We start from the raw sequence: 20,621 nt of genomic DNA on the forward strand, positions 1-20,621 counted from the left end.
GACCGATGTCAGGAAGCTCCAAAGTTGCAAGAGGTTCGACTAGCCCTGACCTGGGGTCCTATCGCCCGGCGCCGGAAGCTGAGATCCCCCCCGATGCAGGAGCACGATCGCCTCGGCGCGGAGGACCTGACCGCCAGCTATGGGAGCCAAGATCGTCCCGTCAATGGAAGGCTCGAGATCCCCGACCACAGAAGAACAAAGAAGGGAAGAGATTTAACCTGTTTTTCGCCTTCCATCACAGTGAGGAATGTGGAGGAGTCACTGTAGTGGATGTTTATGTTAAAATGTATTTTGTGTGTTTTGTTTTGTTGCTTTTTATTGGTGTGAATGTATGGCAAATCAAATTTCTCGTAAGTTGCTAATAAAGTACAGTATGATTATGATGATTATGATTATGATGACATTTTGTGTCATGGTATATCCACAATTCTTTTCAGATCTATTGCAAATGGAATGAAAAGATTAAAGAACATTTATCGAGGAACATCTCCAGTGCAAATTATGATCTGTAATATGAAAGTGAAAGAAAAGATAGTTTATAAAAAGAAATCTAATAGCATTATGAAATTCCAAAAGTAGGCTAAATTATTTACCCAGTTTCCAGCAGGGAGCCGAATAAAGCAGCAGCAGGAATGTTTAAAGAGTAACAATTGATTGGCTCATTGAGAAGCCAATAAGAAGTTCAGCAAACTACGTGGCCATTTTGGGAGAGGCTGTGTGTTGAGATGCAAGTGCTCTGTGTGAGGGTAAGTGTGGAGCTTTGACTTAAGAAGGTGATACCAAGATAAGGTTAAGTCTTTCTTCTTGTATCCTTCTCCTTTGGTCTTTGTGCAGTTGGATAGCAGTTAGGGCAACTTGTGTATGTTTCTTGCAGGACATGGGAAGTCAGGGAAATTTCCATTGTCCTTGAGGACTACATATGGGTAAATGCATCCAGTTACAGCTCCTGGCTGACTGCATGAGGTATCTGGAACTGCAGCTGGGCAATGTCAGGATCATCTGTGAGTTTGGGGGGGGATTCATAAATGGGAGTTCCAGCAAGATCACCACAACCACGATGCTGGAAGAAAGTAGATGGATGAGCTCCAGGAAGGGAAAATATAGTAGGCAGAGAATGCAGGAGAGGGTAGAGAACGCCTATTCTCCTTGAAAACGCATGTCCATTTGGATATTTTTGTGGGATGACTCCATAAGAGATAGCAGCAGCAGCCACCAGGCCTGTTGCACCATCTAGCTCTGAGGCCCATGTGGTAGGCTCAAGTCAGACAGAGCTATAATAATGGGAGACACAATAATTAGGGCGACAAACAGGCGATTTTGTGCCTGTGATCGGGAAACTAGGATAGTGTGTTGCCTCCTTGGTGCCAGGGTCCAGGATGTCTCAAAGCGGCTGCAGAACATTCTAAAGCTGACGGTGAGCAGCCGTTGTTCCATATCCCTTCATTCCCTGCATAAGTCGGTGCCTGTCCAAAAGTCTCTTAAATGCCAATATCGTACTGGTTTCCACCTCCACCGCTGGCAATGCATTCCTGCCAATCACCACACCCTGTGTAACAAAAAAAGCCTGTGCATCTACTTTAAACTTTGTCTCTCCCACCTTTAACCCATGTCCTCTAATATTTTCTATTTCCATCTGGGGAAATGGTTCTGACTGACAATAGACAATAGACAATAGGTGCAGGAGTAGGCCATTCAGTCCTTCGAGCCAGCACCGCCATTCAATGCGATCATGGCTGATCACTCTCAATCAGTACCCCGTTCCTGCCTTCTCCCCATACCCCCTCACTCCGCAATCCTTAAGAGCTCTATCCAGCTCTCTCTTGAAAGCATCCAACAAACTGGCCTCCACTGCCTTCTGAGGCAGAGAATTCCACACCTTCACCACTCTCTGACTGAAAAAGTTTTTCCTCATCTCCGTTCTAAATGGCCTACCCCTTATTCTTAAACTGTGGCCCCTTGTTCTGGACTCCCCCAACATTGGGAACATGTTTCCTGCCTCTAATGTGTCCAATCCCCTAATTATCTTATATGTTTCAATAAGATCCCCCCTCATCCTTCTAAATTCCAGTGTATACAAGCCTAATTGCTCCAGCCTTTCAACATACGACAGTCCCGCCATTCCGGGAATCAACCTAGTGAACCTACGCTGCATGCCCTCAATAGCAAGAATATCCTTCCTCAAATTTGGAGACCAAAACTGCACACAGTACTCCAGGTGCGGTCTCACCAGGGCCCGGTACAACTGTAGAAGGACCTCTTTGCTCCTATACTCAACTCCTCTTGTTACGAAGGCCAACATTCCATTGGCTTTCTTCACTGCCTGCTGTACCTGCATGCTTCCTTTCAGTGACTGATGCACTAGGACACCCAGATCTCGTTGAACATCCCCTCTTCCTAACTTGACACCATTCAGATAATAATCAGCCTTTCTATTCTTACTTCCAAAGTGAATAACCTCACACTTATCTACATTAAACTGCATCTGCCATGTATCCGCCCACTCACACAACCTGTCCAAGTCACCCTGCAGCCTTATTGCATCTTCCTCACAATTCACACTACCCCCCAGCTTAGTATCATCTGCAAATTTGCTAATGGTACTTTTAATCCCTTCATCTAAGTCATTAATGTATATCGTAAATAGCTGTGGTCCCAGCACCGAACCTTGCGGTACCCCACTGGTCACTGCCTGCCATTCCGAAAGGGACCCATTTATCCCCACTCTTTGCTTTCTGTCTGTCAACCAATTTTCTATCCATGTCAGTACCCTACCCCCAATACCATGTGCTCTAATTTTGCCCACTAATCTCCTATGTGGGACCTTGTCGAAGGCTTTCTGAAAGTCGAGGTACACCACATCCACTGACTCTCCCCTGTCAATTTTCCTAGTTACATCCTCAAAAAATTCCAGTAGATTTGTCAAGCATGATTTCCCCTTCGTAAATCCATGCTGACTCGGAATGATCCTGTTACTGCTATCCAAATGCTCAGCAATTTCGTCTTTTATAAATTGACTCCAGCATCTTCCCCACCACTGATGTCAGACTAACTGGTCTATAATTACCTGTTTTCTCTCTCCCTCCTTTCTTAAAAAGTGGGATAACATTTGCTATCCTCCAATCCACAGGAACTGATCCTGAATCTATAGAACATTGAAAAATGATCTCCAATGCTTCCACTATTTCTAGAGCCACCTCCTTAAGTACCCTGGGATGCAGACCATCAGGCCCTGGGGATTTATCAGCCTTCAGTCCCATCAGTCTACCCAAAACCATTTCCTGCCTAATGTGGATTTCCTTCAGTTCCTCCATCACCCTAGGTTCTCCGGCCCCTAGAACATTTGGGAGATTGTGTGTATCCTCCTCAGTAAACACAGATCCAAAGTAACGGTTTAACTCGTCTGCCATTTCTTTGTTCCCCATAATAAATTCCCCTGCTTCTGTCTTCAAGGGACCCACATTTGCCTTGACTATTTTTTTCCTCTTCACGTACCTAAAAAAACTTTTGCTATCCTCCTTTATATTATTGGCTAGTTTACCCTCGTACCTCATCTTTTCTCCCCGTATTGCCTTTTTAGTTAACTTTTGTTGCTCTTTAAAAGAGTCCCAATCCTCTGTCTTCCCACTCTTCTTTGCTATGTTATACTTCCTCTCCTTAATTTTTATGCTGTCCTTGACTTCCCTTGTCAGCCACAGGTGTCTCTTACTCCCCTTAGAGTCTTTCCGTCTCTTTGGGATAAATTGATCCTGCAACCTCTGCATTATTCCCAGGAATACCTGCCATTGCTGTTCTACCGTCTTCCCTGCTAGGGCCTCCTTCCAGTCAATTTTGGCCAGCTCCTGTCTCATGCCTCTGTAATCCCCTTTGCTATACTGTAATACCGACACTTCCGATTTTCCCTTCTGCCTTTCCATTTGCAGTATACCCTATCAAATAATAATTAAACATTTCCAATTATGCCATTAAAAACATCACAGCCAGCATAGCTAATCAATAATGATTAACATTGTAATCTTGTGATTTTTCTTCCTAACCATTTCTATCTGTGATGAATGGGATTACCAAGTAGTAGAGGGCATTATTTCAAATTAATTTTAAAGAAGGATGTCAATGAGGAGATGAAACTACTGTGGCAGAGGAAAATAGGGAGGGCAATCCAAACAATCCCAATAATGATGTGGCCAGATGGCAAAGTGTCAGATGAGGAAAAACTGCAAAGAACTCAAAACCAAAAAATAGCTTTAAAAAAAAAATTAGTTTGCGATCCAATTTAGGCCTATAAAAAGAGGAGTGAAGTTAATTTAGGCATGTTTAACGGTAGTAAATGACATGAGACTAAACAGAAGATCAATGGAGGAACAGTTGTGCCTTGAAGTGAAATGTGCAGCGATCAGAGTTGATACTTTCACTACTATGATCTCTCAGTTCCAGTTCCACTGATGGGATGAATGTCTTCTTTTTCCTACCTTGTTGAATTTTATTTCTAATAATAGGTACCTGTTGCACTAAGCTGTTCACAATTTGATGCAAGTTTATAACATTGCTCAGTAATTACAGTAAAAGCTTGAATTTCAGGTACTTCAAGAACCAATCATCCAGACTGTGGATATTGGGTTAGAAGGCACTGCATGTAATGCGAATGGGAGCAATATCTGCGAAGAGCTCTAGTTAAAAAAAGTATGTGTAGATAACACAATGGCAGATAATGTTTAACGCAGGATCTAATTTGAATTCGGAAAAAAAGCTAAAATGGGGCATTAAATATATAGAGGTTAGGTCCAGTGGTAGTGCTAAGTGATTATTGGTGCTCGCCAACACACATTGCTAAAAAGCTAGCGAACAAATAAGAAGCATAACCAAAAGAAATGTTGGTTAAAATTATGCCTTAAAGAGATTAGAGTGTGACAGTGATACATCAGCTGATGGGACTTTGGTCACATTCAGGCTGCAATTCTGTTCAGTTTTGGAATGCACCTTTAAAATAATATATTAACTTTACAATTGTTAACACAGTGGTATTAGACCTGAAACTGATTAATTAAGAACAAGTTGCAGAAACATGATTTGTATTTTCTTGAGCATTGAAGAATGAACTGTGGCTAAATACTGCATGTGAAATAAAAAGGAATTCAGTCAGATATCTTTGGAGAAAATATATGTTCCTGCAGGAGTAGCCTCAAAAACAGAGCTACATCAGAATGAAAGCTTGTCATTTCGGAATAAAAGTTTTAATTTTAATTCAAATGGTAGCAGAAATGCCACATTTTCTTTCTGAAAATATTACATCTGATGGGTCACATGAAAATTTAAATATTGTGGTCAACAGCATTTGAATGAAGACAAGTACAAAGAGAGGAATAGATGAGTCATATTGAATGGCAGAGCAGACTTGATACCGAAATGCCTGCATGTGACTTTGGTAGATATTTTTCATCAGTAACAAGGTCACGTGCTGCTGAGGAAATGAAAGTTTAATGTTGCCACGGAGCACATTGACTGCCAAGCAAATGATAACAAAGTATTTCTGCAGGATAGTCAGTACCTTTGATGGGAGCTGTGATACAACTCCAAAGTGAAAAGCCATGGACTGGGTTCCCAGACAAACCACGGAATGAGCAGTGCTGCCAGGATAAACCATTGTTCTCTAAGTAGTCTGTTAAAAGCATACTTTCATGCCATCTTGCCAAGCTTATTGATTAATATTATTATTTTGCTCGACTTGGTCAGTCATTGAGTCATACAGCATGGCAACAGGTCCTTTGGCCCAAGTTGCCCACACCAACCAACATGCCCATCTATACTAATCCCACCTGCCTGTGTTTCGCCCATATGCCTCTCAACCTATCCTATCCATGTACCTGTCTAAATGTTTCTTAACTGTTGTGATAATATCCGCCTCAACTACCTCCTCCGGCAGCCCGTTCCATACACCTACCACCCTTTGTGTAAAAAAAGTTACCCCTCAGATTGTAATTAAAACTTTCCCCTCTCACATTAAACATATGTCCTCTGGTTCTCGATTCCCCTACTCCACCCTATTTGACCACTGTCTACCTGTGATGCCACTTTCAAGGAACTATGTACCTGCACCCCTAGATCCCTCTGCTCCACAACACTCTCCAGAGCCCCAATATTCACTGAGTAGGTCCTGCCCATGTTTGACTTCCCAAAATGCAACACATCACAGTTCTCAGTATTAAATTCCATCAACCATTCCTCAGCCCACCTGCCCAACTGATTAAGATCCTGCTGCAATTTTTAACAAACCCCTTCACTATCTACTATACCACCCACTTTTGTGTCATTTGCAAACTTGCTAATCATACCAGGAATGCTCTCATCCAAATCATTAATATAGATGACAAACAGCACTGAACCCTGAGGCATACCACTATTCACAGGCCTCCAATGTAAATAGCAACCATCCACCTAGTCTGCTTCCATCCAGAAAGCCAATTTTCTATCCATTCAGCTATCTCTCCTTGGATCCAATGTGCTCTAACCTTCCAGAGCAGCCCACTGTACCTAACATTGGTGTTTCTATTATTTAAATTGATATATTTACATTGATTTTCTTTGGAAGAAGAATATTCATAATTATATCTAATTTGTAATACTTGAAATCCAATTATATTTAAAGGTAATCCATGTTGACCAAATTAAGTCAAAGCGCCTTACAGCATTAATTACAAATGTTAATTAAGTCTTTATGTTGTTTGCTGAAAACATTGTTGATTTATCTTTGGGGAAAGTAAAATGACTGACCTTGACAGTAAGAGGGAATGAAGTTAACAACTTACAAGTGTTAAAGCATGTGTGTAAATTATTTATTAATGTTTGAAGGAGGCAATACTGATAACTAGGTTATTGCGCCACATCATTCTACATCCAGCCCACTGCTCAGACTTGTTCTGCTCATTTACTTGTGTAGTTGTGAGTCCATTCACTTTGTGTATCACCCCCTATGAAGTTAGATGTTGAAGCACAATGAAGGTCCACCATGACCAGACAGGTGCACTTCAAGTTCCAGTCTCTTAACAACTTGACAGGGAACCCTTTCCACATGTTAGGTCATTAGATCATAAGTGATAGGAGTGGAATTAGGCCATTCAGCCCATGTCTGCTCTGACATGGCTGATCTATCTCTCTCATTCTCATTTTCCTGCCTTCTCCCCATAACCTCTGACACCTGTACAAATCAAGAATCTATCTATCTCTGCCTTAAAAAATATCCACTGATAGCCTCCACAGCCTTCTGTGGCAAAAAAAATCCACAGATTCACCACCCTCTGACTACAGAAATTTCTCCTCACCTCCTTCCTAAAAGAACATCCTTTAATTCTGAGGCTCTGACCTCTAGTCCTAGACTCTTCCACTAGCGGAAACATCCTCTCCACAACCACCATATCCAAGCCTTTTGCTACTCTGTGTGTTTCAATGAGATCCCCCTCATTCTTCTGAACTTCAGCGAGTACAGGACCAGTGCTGACAAATGCTCATCATAGGTTAACCTACTGATTCCTGGGATCATTCTCATAAACCTCCTCTGGATCCTCTCCAGAGCCAGCTCATCCTTCCTCAGATATGGTGCCCAAAATTGCTCACAATTTTCCAAATGCGGCCTAGCCAGCACCTTAGAGCCTCAGTATTACATCTCTGTTTTTGTATATAAGCCCTCTTGAAATAAATGTTATCATTTATTTATTAGTCTGTAAAGCTTTGTAAGTTTTCAATGTCTTGAAAGTGCAGAGACAGTTTGAAAAAAACATTAAAAGTAGATTGATTATAAGAAAAAAACAGCAGGTTAAATCACAAGTAAATAATTAAATATGTTAAAATATAATAAAATGTTCCAAAAATAAATCTGAACCTTCCTTTCCCTTCCTTAGCATCAGGCTGCAAAATCTCTGAAACAAACAGCTGATATGGTTGGCACAGGATAGCAGAGAAAAATTCACCAGTATAATGTCAGCATGATTGGCCTTCATCATTGAACTTGTTGGAGCAGTATGGTTGTCATTCCATTCCTGTCACACTATCTAAGGGGCTGGAAATATCTGAAACAGATTTGACTGAGCAACTGAACACTACCTTGATTTGGCCCAATGTTTTTACTGAAATCCAATTTCAAAGCAAGATCGGTTTTGGAGTAGTGCAGGAAATAGTTATCTCAAAGCCTCGCAGGTCCAACTTCACCTTCCAGTTTGTGTGTTTTTCCCTGCGAACAATGAGATTTCCCCCAATGCTTCATTTTCTTCCATATCCCAAAGCCGTGATGACTGGCAGGTTAATTGGCCACTGTAAATTGTCCATAGTGAGTGTAGTTGGTGGGAATGTTGGGGATGATCTTCATGGGCTTGCAAGGGAGAATGGGTTATAGGAAAAAATGAGGGGGAATTAGCTTGGTGAGATTTTTCTGAGAGGTAACATAAGCATGGTGGATGAATGGTCTTGTTGCTTGGAAATATGGTGATAATCTTTTTCAAGTGAACATTATTTTTAATCATATTTTGGCTTGTGTATCAGATTACTTCAATTTCAATTACTTTCACATTTATCTTGGATAATGTGTCGATATAATGCAGCTTGTTTGCAGTAATTATATCTTGTGATAGTTTTTCTGCCAAATTTTAAGATGTTTGTAACTGGAGATGATGCATGTAGTTATTGATTTATGCAAATTATTTAACTATCAATAAACTATCTCTGATATATTGGAGATAAATGAAAAAGTTATTGTTGTTCAAATGTAATAAAATTTGCTAAATTACAACATCAATTTTCACTGTTGGGAGATGGTCATCTAATTCACTCATAATTCCAGTAGCATCACTTTTGCCAACAGTAAGACTCCTCATTCTTGATTTGGGACAAATTGTTAAGATTCTGGAAGAGTCACTTCCTAGCAACAACCTGTATTGTCGAGAGTCATGCTGTGCGGTCATGATGTTGTCACAGTGTTCATGCACATCATGCTTTTCTAGATGCCTGTCTTAAAAATTTCATTGTACCTTCATGTCTTTATTCACTTCATTCTCGAACAGTATTGTGGATGAAAATTAAATTAATTTTTCACGATTGTTAAATTGCTTGGTTTGCTCCTAAATGAAAAATCCAAGTAAGTCTGCCATGTAATGATGTGGGAATTTATGCTTGACTAAAATTTGATGTTTTCACTGCTGAAGCTAGGAGTGAAATACAAGTCACAGTTACTTCCACCCAGCTGCATTTTTATGCACAGATGGACATTATCAATGTGAGGTTAGGTGCCCATTACTGTCAAGCAATTATCACCTCCACCAGAGCAAATGTATTTTCTGTGGAATATTATTGCATTGCTACATTCTACTGCTGTTGCAAAGGCACATATGTAGAGACATTCACTGTGGAGAATAAAGGCTCCATTAAACTCATTTCCATGGCTTTATTTACATAGTTATTATCCCAATGGAAATATATTCTTTCAAACTAATCCATGCATGTTGTGAGTTATTGAAATATGATGCTATCACTTCTTGCTTTTACATATTTATGTTGTTTTCAAATAGTGAAGGTGATGAGTTGCTGCATATTCTATTGAGTGCAAACATTGGGCACGGATCACATTATTTTCTGAGCTTCATTTTTTTCCTTGCACCCAACTGAGTTGATTTGTACATTCTTGTTGATGTTCCCAAATTTGGCTATGCTTATGGCCCATTTTATTCCCCAGTGACTGCCCTCAGACTTACTTACCTACTTATTAATTCAACCACAACTAATGTTAATACAGAAATACGAATTTCTGTTTGCCTTGCTACTTTTCCCCTTCTATTTAAAGTCTTCTCTAAATATTATATTATAAGAAATAGAAGCAGAATTAGGCCACTTATCTTGTGACTGATCTGGCATTTGATATCATGGGCACAGGTCACATGATATCAAATATCTTTCACCACAGTACCACGTTCCATCATTAACCCTGTATCCTAGTTGATTCCATTAATACATGCAAATGTATTGACCTTTTTCATAAATGCACTCAGCAATTGAGCCTCCATGGTGTTCACTAGTAGGAAACCCCAATGAGGTTTTCATGAGTGGAATTCAATGCAAAATAATTTCCCATCTCACTAATCTCCAACAGAGACAATTGACAAAATAATTTCCCATCTCACTAATCTCCAACAGAGACAATGGAAACATATTACACAGGAGTTTAAACTATCTCTGTTTTGGGATCTTTTTGATGTTGTGGAAGTTTAACTTTGTACTTTTCGTTGTATGGCATAACGACATAGCTGTAAGAGCTGCAGTCTCATAGCTCCAGTGGCCCACATTGGGTCTGGAACCCAGTGCTTTCTGTTTGCACATTTTACCTGTGACTATACTATTCTCTCCCAGGTGCTCTGTTTCTCCCACAGAGGTATACATTGGTAGGTTAATTGGCCAAGTAATATAGCGTTAGTGTGTGAGTGAGTGTAGAATCTTGGCGGAATGAATGGGAATATGGAGAGAATCAACTGAGATGAGCATAGGATTTGTGCAAATGGGTGCTTGATGCAGGGACTTGGTGGGCCAACAGGTTTATTTTCATGCTGTTTAATTCCATAACAAGGTGATTTATTTTAACTTGTCCAGTGAAATGCACAGAAATGCCAATGATATCAAATGGAGCTGACCTTAACAAAGCTGTAATGGTTAATTTTGTGATAGCCATAATTACTTTCATGCACAATTCAGTAATTTATCATTACAGCCTTCCTATTATGAACCCTTTTAAAATTAATGGAAGAAAACCTAGACTATAGCAACTGGTGGCTTGGAAGCTGAATAGGCTGCTTAAAGTTTATATAAAATTACCTGAACTAAACACCAATTATAGTGAAGGCAAATCAAACAATAGGGAAGTGGATAACATATTAAAGTAGGCTAAAATGTGGGGATTGCTAATAAAAGTGAAATAATGCCAGATACATATTTCTCTGTTTGTGCTGCTGCAAGTTAAAATGTCAATGTTCCATTTCAGGGCATATGACAATAAAATACTTGACTTGACTAGATACAAAATGGATTAGCAGATATATGAAAAGGAACTTGAAGAAAAATTCAAGAATGAAAGAGTGGAATAAAACCGAAATGGAGGCAGGAGTACTGATCTTATTATAAACCTTTACATTGCAATACAGCAGGTTCATAATAAGATCAGAACCAGGAGTAGACCATTCAAACCCTTGCATCAGTCAAGACTCTTTCTTAAGGCTAATGGAATCAAGGGATATGGGGAGAAAGCAGGAACAGGGTACTGATTCTGGATGATCAGCCATGTTCATATTGAATGTCGGTGCTGGCTCGAAGGGCTGAATGGCCCACTCCTGTCCCCATTTTCTATGTTTCTGTGTTTCTTTACTTAAATATGACTTTATTGCACTGGTCCATTTCCTTGATCCTATTAACATTCAGATATCTTATAAGTTCAGCCATCATCGGTGGGGAACTAAAAGGCTTCATTCCCCTCTTGGTGATGTTGAGCTCGCGTTCCCGGTCAGTTGGTGTGACTCTGTGCCGACTCTGATTATTATCAACCAACTGACCGGGAACACGAACTCGACAGTGACACCCTTTCTTTCTTGACTGGTATGAATGGCCATTCACTTATTTGAGACTGATTCAGGATCATTACAGCCATGGTAATCATTAATATTGCTTCTACCACTTCAAGGCAAATATAAATTTTGTACATTTCAATGAAAAAAATCTCATTGTTCTGAACTCAGAAGTTTGCTTACGCTCAGTCTGTGTATCAATCTCTGGCTATGCACTGTCATCTTGAGCTGGAGAACACGACTTGATGTTGTTTGGTGACTCAATAGTTGGTTGACATTCACCTCAGGAATAAATTCATCATAATATATCCTTTCCATAATGATTCCTATGATTTTGTTTAATATGTACTCATCTGATTTTATTTGCAACATGTACTGTACTAGATATTGTTTCAGACAACAGATGAAATACATTGCCTCAAACATGCGCACCTGGTCCTGAGACACAATGTTTAAATTGTTTCTGCCACCATTGCACACAATCTCACAAAAATGCATTGTAACTCTTTAATTTTCTGTTTACTGCAACACAAGTATAGATGGCCCCCGTTCAGGTATGGAAATTTGCCCATACAAAATTCGCAAATAACTACCCAAAAATGTGAGATCTGGAGTAACACTCACTCATTGCTTTCATGTGGGGATTTTTTTTTTCTGTTTTCTTTCTTCAATACAGATTTCTTGACACAAGCACAGATGGTGTGACTTATCACATTATGGCATATCACAATACAGTTCTGTTTCTAGGGATGCAACCCTTCTATCAAGCAGGGGTCAGCATAGCATCCTGTCTAACCATTGGGAATGTGCAAAAATGAGAACCAGAAAATTATTGCTTTGTTTCCAATAAAAGCTAAAATGAACTCTTTGGAATTATGAAGTCAGCCAAGACATGACTGATGTGGTAACTCAGTAGTATTGCTCTGCATGCATTCAAACAGTAAACAATGGCATTATTGATCTGAATTCTTAACAGTCATTTAGTGAATACACAAAACACTAGACCAAAGTGTTCATATTAATGATAGCCATATATTCTGAATGTATCTGTCTAAAAATACAGCTTTTAAGAGCATCAGGGATAATGATGATTTATTTTCTCACGTAACCTTAATCTGTTAATTTATCAAGCTTTCTGTTATAGGAAGGCAGTATTTCTGCATTTAAAGTTGGTCCATTCTCTTAAAGTATGCTTGGCGGCTCATTTCAGAAATATATTTTGCTGAGTCCACGTGGTTGTGAATGGAAAGTTGTCAAGTTGTAGAGTGAGAATTGTGTGTTTGCTCTTCATGTTGGAGGCTTTTTGATATTGCATCAGCAATGGCATCCTACTTCATTGTGACAACATTGCCTCTTTCAAAAATGTAGAAAGGTTAAGAGTGTTTTATTGTCATATGTAGCACAACGCACAATGAAGTTCTTACTTGCAGCAGCAGAACAAGTTTGTAAGCATAATGCCCCATTGATAATCCAATAAACAAATATTTTAAAAAAACAAAAATTGACAAAGTTGTTGTTCATTTAGAGCCCAGGATTTCTAATCATGATTTCATGATCAGTAAAGAGGACAGTTGGTCTTTACACAAGGAACTAGTAAAATGTATTTACACTGAACATAATTTCTACTTTTTCCTCCTCAGCTTGAATAAAGTTTACTTGCTTTTCTTGAGAGTACAATATGCAAATCCAATCAGCTTTTCCTGGCCCTTATTGCTGAGGCCAATGCCTTGAATTGTTGATTTGGTGTGTACATCAGCTGTGTCATTGTATCTGCACAGTTGCTTTCACAAGTGACATTTGAAAATCCATATGGACACTGAATACAATGTTCCAATTAAATCTGTTTTTTGAGTAATCCTCGCTCAACTGCATTGATCATCCAGTGTAGTCATCTACAATAGTAACTCAAGAAGCTGGCCATTTTAACATACCATGTAGTATATTTGCAGGAGTACATTTAGAACACAATAGGTTTGAAACTGATCGTTCCTTGCTATGGGCCTCTGAACTTCTTATCTGGTATCAGGTACGGGTGTCAGGGGTTATGGGGAAAAGGCAGGAGAATGGGATTAGGAGGGAAAGATAGATCAGCCATGATTAAATGGCAGTGGATGATGGCTGAATGGCCTAATTCTGCTCCCATCACATGATCTTATGATCTTATCATGCCTATTCTCACCCTTCATATCATGATCTGCTGGCTGTGTCTAAATTGGTACCAACTGGGTATTGATCAGAATTATGATTTTTTTATTTCATTGCTTCACATCTTGGTGATCTATCGTGTAGATACCATACCAGCCAAAGTCTGTCATGTGTGCAGTAATCCAGATTCTGTGCAAATTCTCTGAGGTTTCTTGCCCCATCCCTGCTCCTATATAACCTCATCTATTGTATCCCCTGTTCTAGGTGTCAACTTCTGTATATCTGCAAGACCAAGCGCAGGCTCGACAATCGTTTCACTAAACACCTCCGCTCAGTCCATCTTAACCTACCTGATCTCCCGGTTGCTCAGCACTTTAACTCACCCTCCCATTCCCAATCTGACCTTTCTGTCCTGGGCCTCCTCCACTGTCAGTGAGGCACAGCACAGATTGGAAGAACTGCACCTCGTATTTTGCTTGGGTAGCTTACACCCCAGACTACATTCTTACACCCAGCTTACACCCCAGACTACATTTCCCACCAGACTACATTCTATCTCTGTACCGCCCACTCCCCTGACATCAGTCTGAAGAAGGGTCTCGACCCAAAACATCACCCATTCCTTCTCTCCAGAGATGCTGCCTGTCCCACTGAGTTACTCCAGCATTTTGTGTCTACCCTACATATGTTATCTTGTTTTCACATTTTCATGGCACTGATTTTTTTTTCCCTGGCAAGTACAGCACTTGCTGTTATTAATGCATGAGCACTTGATTATATGAAAGATATTTACCCCAGACTCCCCCTCCCATTCCCACACTGACCTTTCTGTCCTGGGCCTCCTCCACTGTCAGAGTGAGGCCCAGTGCAAATTGAAGGATGTGCACCTCATATTTTGCTTGGGCAGCTTACAACCCAGCGGTATGAAGATTGACTTCTCTAACTTCAAGAAACCCTTGCTTTCCCTCTCTCTCCATCCCTCCCCCTTCCTAGTTCTTTGGCCAGTCTGACTGTCCCCCCGATTAAATTTTATTTCTATATGCTTCGTTGTCACCTTCTCCTAGCTAACAATGATCTATTCTACATTTTCTTTGATCCCCATCTCCTTTGGTCTCGTTCTCACACCTTATTCTTACATATCTCTGTCTCCCTTGCACTTAACTCTCAGTCTGACGAAAGGTCTCGACCCAAAACGTCACCCATTCCTTCTATCCAGAGATACTGCCTGTCTCGCTGAGCTACTTCAGCGTTTTGTGTCTATCAAATTGAAACTTTTGTCGTTTGTGACTGATGAAATGTCTTGGTATTTCGAGCTGCCATCTCCATTGAAGTTGCAATTCTGTTAGTAAATTGAGGTGAGGCTTTTGTGCATAACAGCTCAGACCAGATCCTTTTCTCATTCAAGCTATCCACAAAACTGTCTCTTATCACATGACTGAAAACCTCAGAAATTTTTCCCTTCCCTTAACAGGTCTTTAATTTCCTCCCATGTCTCTAATCACTTGCTTTTGCTCCCATTTTCCATTTGCAGAACGTGTAAAAGTGTAATAAAATCTCTAAAATTGCTGTTGATGCTGATCCATGTTGGAAATGGAGATTCTTAATGCCAATTGTAATGTATTTGCAGAGGAATGCAGGAGCATGCTCCAGGTACAAGATTATTTTAGAAGCCTTCAGGCATTTCAGAACAAAGTGCATGTTTTAACACAGAGTAATGACAACAACCTAACTCTGGTGCTTACATTATAGCAAAATCATAATTTTACTAAGTTGTAACCTATTCACATTATTACAGTGAAATTCTTAATCACATTTAATATTGTGGTAGTGGCATGCCAGCTGATTTCCCAGATGATCAGATATTATTTTATTCTGCCCATCACACATTTAATTCACTTTTTATATAAATAATACACAATGGAATAATACATTTTCAATGCTCTCTCGCTTTAAAAGGAATATGGGAAATGCAGACCTTGTGAAGAAAGCATGGAAACAGGACTGGGTCAGTTTCAAGGGAGCAAAACAACATAACTAGGTTTGTTTACAGAGCTCAAGATCTGGAGCCTGGAGAGTGGCCAGGCAACCCAGCAAGAATCATGTGGGGGAACAAAAGGTAATGAATGATCCCTTTCAAAAAGCACAATTTTGAGCAGCTGCACCTGTCCACTTGCCTCATTCCTTTCTTTCACTAGAGCCAAATATTGAACCATTGGGATTTCCAAAAGTAGGAAGGCATGTTAATGTCATACGACATGGAAACAGGCCCTTCAGACCAACTCGTCCATGGCAAGAAGGATGCCCCATCTAAGCTAGGTCCCATTTGCCTGCATTTGATCCACATCCCTCCAAACTTTTTGCATTCAAAAAGTACCTGTTCAAATGTCTTTTAAATGTTGTTGTTCAACCTGGCTCACCTACTTCCTCTGGCAGCTCATTCCAGATTAAATCTTTCCAATTAAATCTTTCCACATTCCCCTCCAACCTAGGTCGTCTGGTTCTTGATTCGCTTACCAATGGCATTCACTCTTTCGATTACCCCCATGAGATTATATATCTCCATAAGATTACCCCTTAGCTTCCTGTGCTCCAAGGAATAATGTCCTAGCCTGCACAATTTCTCCCTATAGCTCAATACATTCTTGTAAATCTTCTCTGCACTCTTTCCAGTTTAATGACATCCTTCCTATGGCAAGGTGACCAAAACTGATCACATTACTCCAAATGTAGCCTCACTTATGTCTTATAAAATTGTTACAGCACATCCCCACTTCTCTACTCTAGATCCTGACCAATGATGGGCTGATGTACCAAAAGCCTTCTTTACCACTCTATTTACCTGTGATAACACTTAAGGGATTGTCCATCTGTACTCTTAGATTTCTATGACATTCCCAGGGCCCAACCATTCACTGTGAAGGTCCTGCCTGGGTTTGACATCCCAAAATGGAACACCTCACCTCACACTTACCTGCATTGAACTCCATTAGCCATTGTTCCTTTCGCACATTTGATCGTTCCTACTGTAATTTTTGAAAACCATTTTCACTGTCCACCATACCACCTACTTTAGTGTCATCTGCAAACTTAATAATCATGCCTTGCATATACTCATCTAAACTATTGATATAAACCACAAACAACAATGGCTCCAGCACTGATCCCTGAGGCACACTGCTGTTCACAGGCTGAAAAATAACCTTCCACCACTGCCTTTTGTTTCCTTCCATGAAGCCAATACTGTATCCAGGCAGCTAGCTCTCTCTGGAAGCCATGCGATCTGACCTTCCATGGCAGCCTACCATATCAAAGGCATTGCTAGTTCATGTAGACAATGTGTACGGTCTTGCCCTCATCAACCTTCTTGGTTACTTCTTCAAAACCTCAATTAAATTTGTGAGATATGATTTCCCATGTACAGAATTATGCTGTCCGTCCTTAATCAGCCTCTGTCAATCCATTTGCACATGTATCGTATCCCCAAGTATCCTCCCCAGTAACCTACCGAGCACAAATATTTGGCTCACTGGCCTATTGTTCCCAGGATTTCCCTTGCAGCCCTTCCTCAATAGTGACAGACTATTATCTACAGTCCAGTCATCCAACATCTCACCTATGTCTAACAATGATTCCGAAATCTCCATCTGTTCTCCTGTAATTTATTTTGTACCATTCCCCACAGTGAACTTGGATATATCTGACCAAGCCCAGGTGATTTATCTACCTTCATCTGTCTTAGAACGTCCAGCATTTCCTCGGCCATAATACAGACAAAAGATATCTCCATTAACTGTTCCAAGTTCCCCAGTCTTCAAGTCTTTCTCCACTGTAAAAAAACAGAGCAGAAATATGCATTGATGACCTCGCTCATCTCCTGTGGCTCAACAAATAGCTTTGGTTTCTGAGGGGCCCTATTTTCTTTCATTGTGCTCTTTCCCTTAATATACATATCTTTGGATTCTCCTTAACCTTGTTTACAAGAGCTATCTCTTGTTCTCTTTTTGCCCACCTGATTTCCTTCTTCCTCAGTCCCTTAAACTCCTCCAGGGATACAGTTGATCCCAACTGCCTATACCTAACCCACGCCTCCTGCTTTTTCGTGCCCAGACCCTCAATTTCTCTCATCATCCAGGCTTCCTTACGTTCACCTGCCTTGCCCTTCACTTTAACAGGAACATGCATGCTTTCAACTCTCGCCATCACATTTTCAAAAGCATCACATTTTCTGGACATCCCTTCGCCCGCAAACAAACCTACTGAATTAACTTGTGTAAGTTCCAGTCTCGTACCATCAAAGTTGACCTGCCCAAATTTAGAACTATCTTGAGGGCCTTATCCATAATAATTTTAAAGCTAATGGAACTGTGGTCACTGGTTCCAAAAACTCAACCACCAACAATATAGTCTCTTGCCCTTCCTAATTTCTCACATGTAGGGAGGGCCCTCTATATATTGGCTAAGGAAACTTTCCTGAACACATTTCAAAAAAATTCCAACCTGTCCAACCCCCTTTGGCACTTTGGTAGTCCTAGTCAATAATTGGTAAAGTTAAAATCCCCTACCATGACAATCGTATTAGTCTTGCAACTGCCTGTAATCTCCCAGCATATTTGTTCTTTTAATTCCCACTGACTATTTGGGAGCCTATAGTATACTCCCAACAAGGTGATCATCTGCATTTTATTTCTCAGCTCCACTTATTCAGCTTCACTGGACGAACCATCAACTGGACGAACAGAGATGCTGTCAGACCCACTGAGTTACTTCAACTTTTTGTGTCTATCTTTGGTTTAAGCCAGCATCTGCAGTTTCTTCCTACACGAATCATCAGTAATGTCATCTCGGACGATTGCCACGACATTCTCTCAAATCAATCAAGAACCCCCCCCCCCCCCCCCACCTTCTCTATCTCCCCCTAGCGTCTGTAACCTGGAATGTTTAGCTACCAGTCCTTTCCTTCCTTTAGTCAGGTTTCTGTTATGGCTATAATGTCCAATCACAAGTAACTACCCCATGCCAGGAGTGCACCCGCATCAGCCGCATTTTCCTCCTCTTGCCCTCAGTAGCACATGGCACCAGGGAAATCCAGAGATTACCATCCTCAAGATCCTGCTTGTTATTCCTTAGCTTAACTCCCTGAATTCACTCTGCAGATCATCATCTTTTTTTCTACCTATGGACCCCAGCACTCTATGCCCAACTCACTTTCCTGGTGGTCACCCATCTGTTTTCTGCCCATATCCGAGGCATAACCACCTCACTGTGACTCTTGGATATGACCTCGCCGTCTCCCGGGTTATCCTGAGGTTGCCCAGCCTAACATCGCTGGTGCGGCTCGGCCGCGGGACTTTACATCGCCCGGTGCAGCTCGGCCGCGGGACTTAACATCGCCCGGTGCGGCTCGGCCACGGGACTTAGCTGCGCAAGGCTTGGTCGCGGGGCCTTCCATCGCCCGGCTCGGCCACGAGACGTTTCAGCACCCGGTGCGACTCGGCCGCGGAGACTTCCATCCCCTTGCGAGGACTGTGCGGGTCGGTCGGGGACGAGCTGTCTGTCCGTGGGCATGGGGAAGAGAGTGGAAGTTTTGTTGCCTCCATCACAGTGAGGGGGTGTTTGGAGTCACTGTGATGGACGTTTGTGTTGGGGTTATGTGTCTTGTGTTCTTTTTTTGTATGACTGCTATGTAGTTTCGTTCGGTACCTCGGTACCGAATGACAAATAAAGCTCTGTTATACTGTAATGTTATACTGTTATTTGTACAGTGTACATGACATTTGGCTGCTCTCCCTCCCCCTTGGGAATGTTCTGCTGCCGTTCAGAGAAATCCTGGGCCTTGGCACCTGGGACGAAACACACCAAGCTGGAGTCTCTTTCACTGCCACAGAATCTCCCCTCTGTCCCCCTACTTAACGAGTCTTCTATTACTATCACTCAGCCTGACTTCACCTTTCTTCGCTGTGCCTCAGAGGCATGCTCATTGCCACAGGTCTGACAGCTGCTGCTCATCCCCCCCAATAGTATCCAAAGGGGAATATCTGTTGCTGAGGGGATTGCAGGGGACCCCAGCACTCTATGCCCAACTCACTTTCCTGGTGGTCACCCATCTGTTTTCTGCCCATATCCGAGGCATAACCACCTCACTGTGACTCTTGGATATGACCTCTGTCTCCCGGATTATCCTGAGGTTGCCCAGCTGCTTCTCCATTAACCTAACGTGCTCTGCAAGGAGCACCAGGTGGATGCTCCTCCCACTGGTGTAGTCCCCAGAGACACTGGAAGTCTCCCTGACTTCCCAGATGCTGCAGGAGGAGCATACCACTGCTCTAACTGCCATCTTTACTGCACTAGATCAAGGAAGATTAATGAAAGAAAGGACAAAAAAACACACAAACCGCACCTTATCCTGCCATCACCCTTCTTGCTGAAGCCTCCTGAGCCAAAGACTCTCACTTAACCTCCACACAGCACTTGCACTTGAACATGACTGTACTGAACACAACCGCTCCACTTGTGTCTACCTTCCCTTTTATACACCCATTCTGATCAGTCACTCCAGGATGATAACTGCTTTCAGCTTCTCCAACTGAAACACAACAGCTCATTAACTGGCTCGATTATCAGAGTTTTATTGTAAGTATAAATGCCACTCAGTAATGAAATGGAAATCAATGCTAAAATATTTTGTGTAAAGTACTCTGGTTGCCATGAGCAATCTTGTGGTAGGAAAATCTATCGGATTAACGAGATATTCTCCTGTAATGTTATCATAATGTTGCTGGATACCACATTCGTGTGTGTCAACAGGATTTCTTGCTGCAGTAAAATTATCGCAAGACAGTCCAACGCATTACATTTAATATAGATATTTAACTCAAAAGAGAGTGCTCACAA

The sequence above is a fragment of the Rhinoraja longicauda genome, chromosome 15 (genome assembly GCF_053455715.1).
Source record: "Rhinoraja longicauda isolate Sanriku21f chromosome 15, sRhiLon1.1, whole genome shotgun sequence".
NCBI classification, from domain to species: domain Eukaryota; kingdom Metazoa; phylum Chordata; class Chondrichthyes; order Rajiformes; family Arhynchobatidae; genus Rhinoraja; species Rhinoraja longicauda.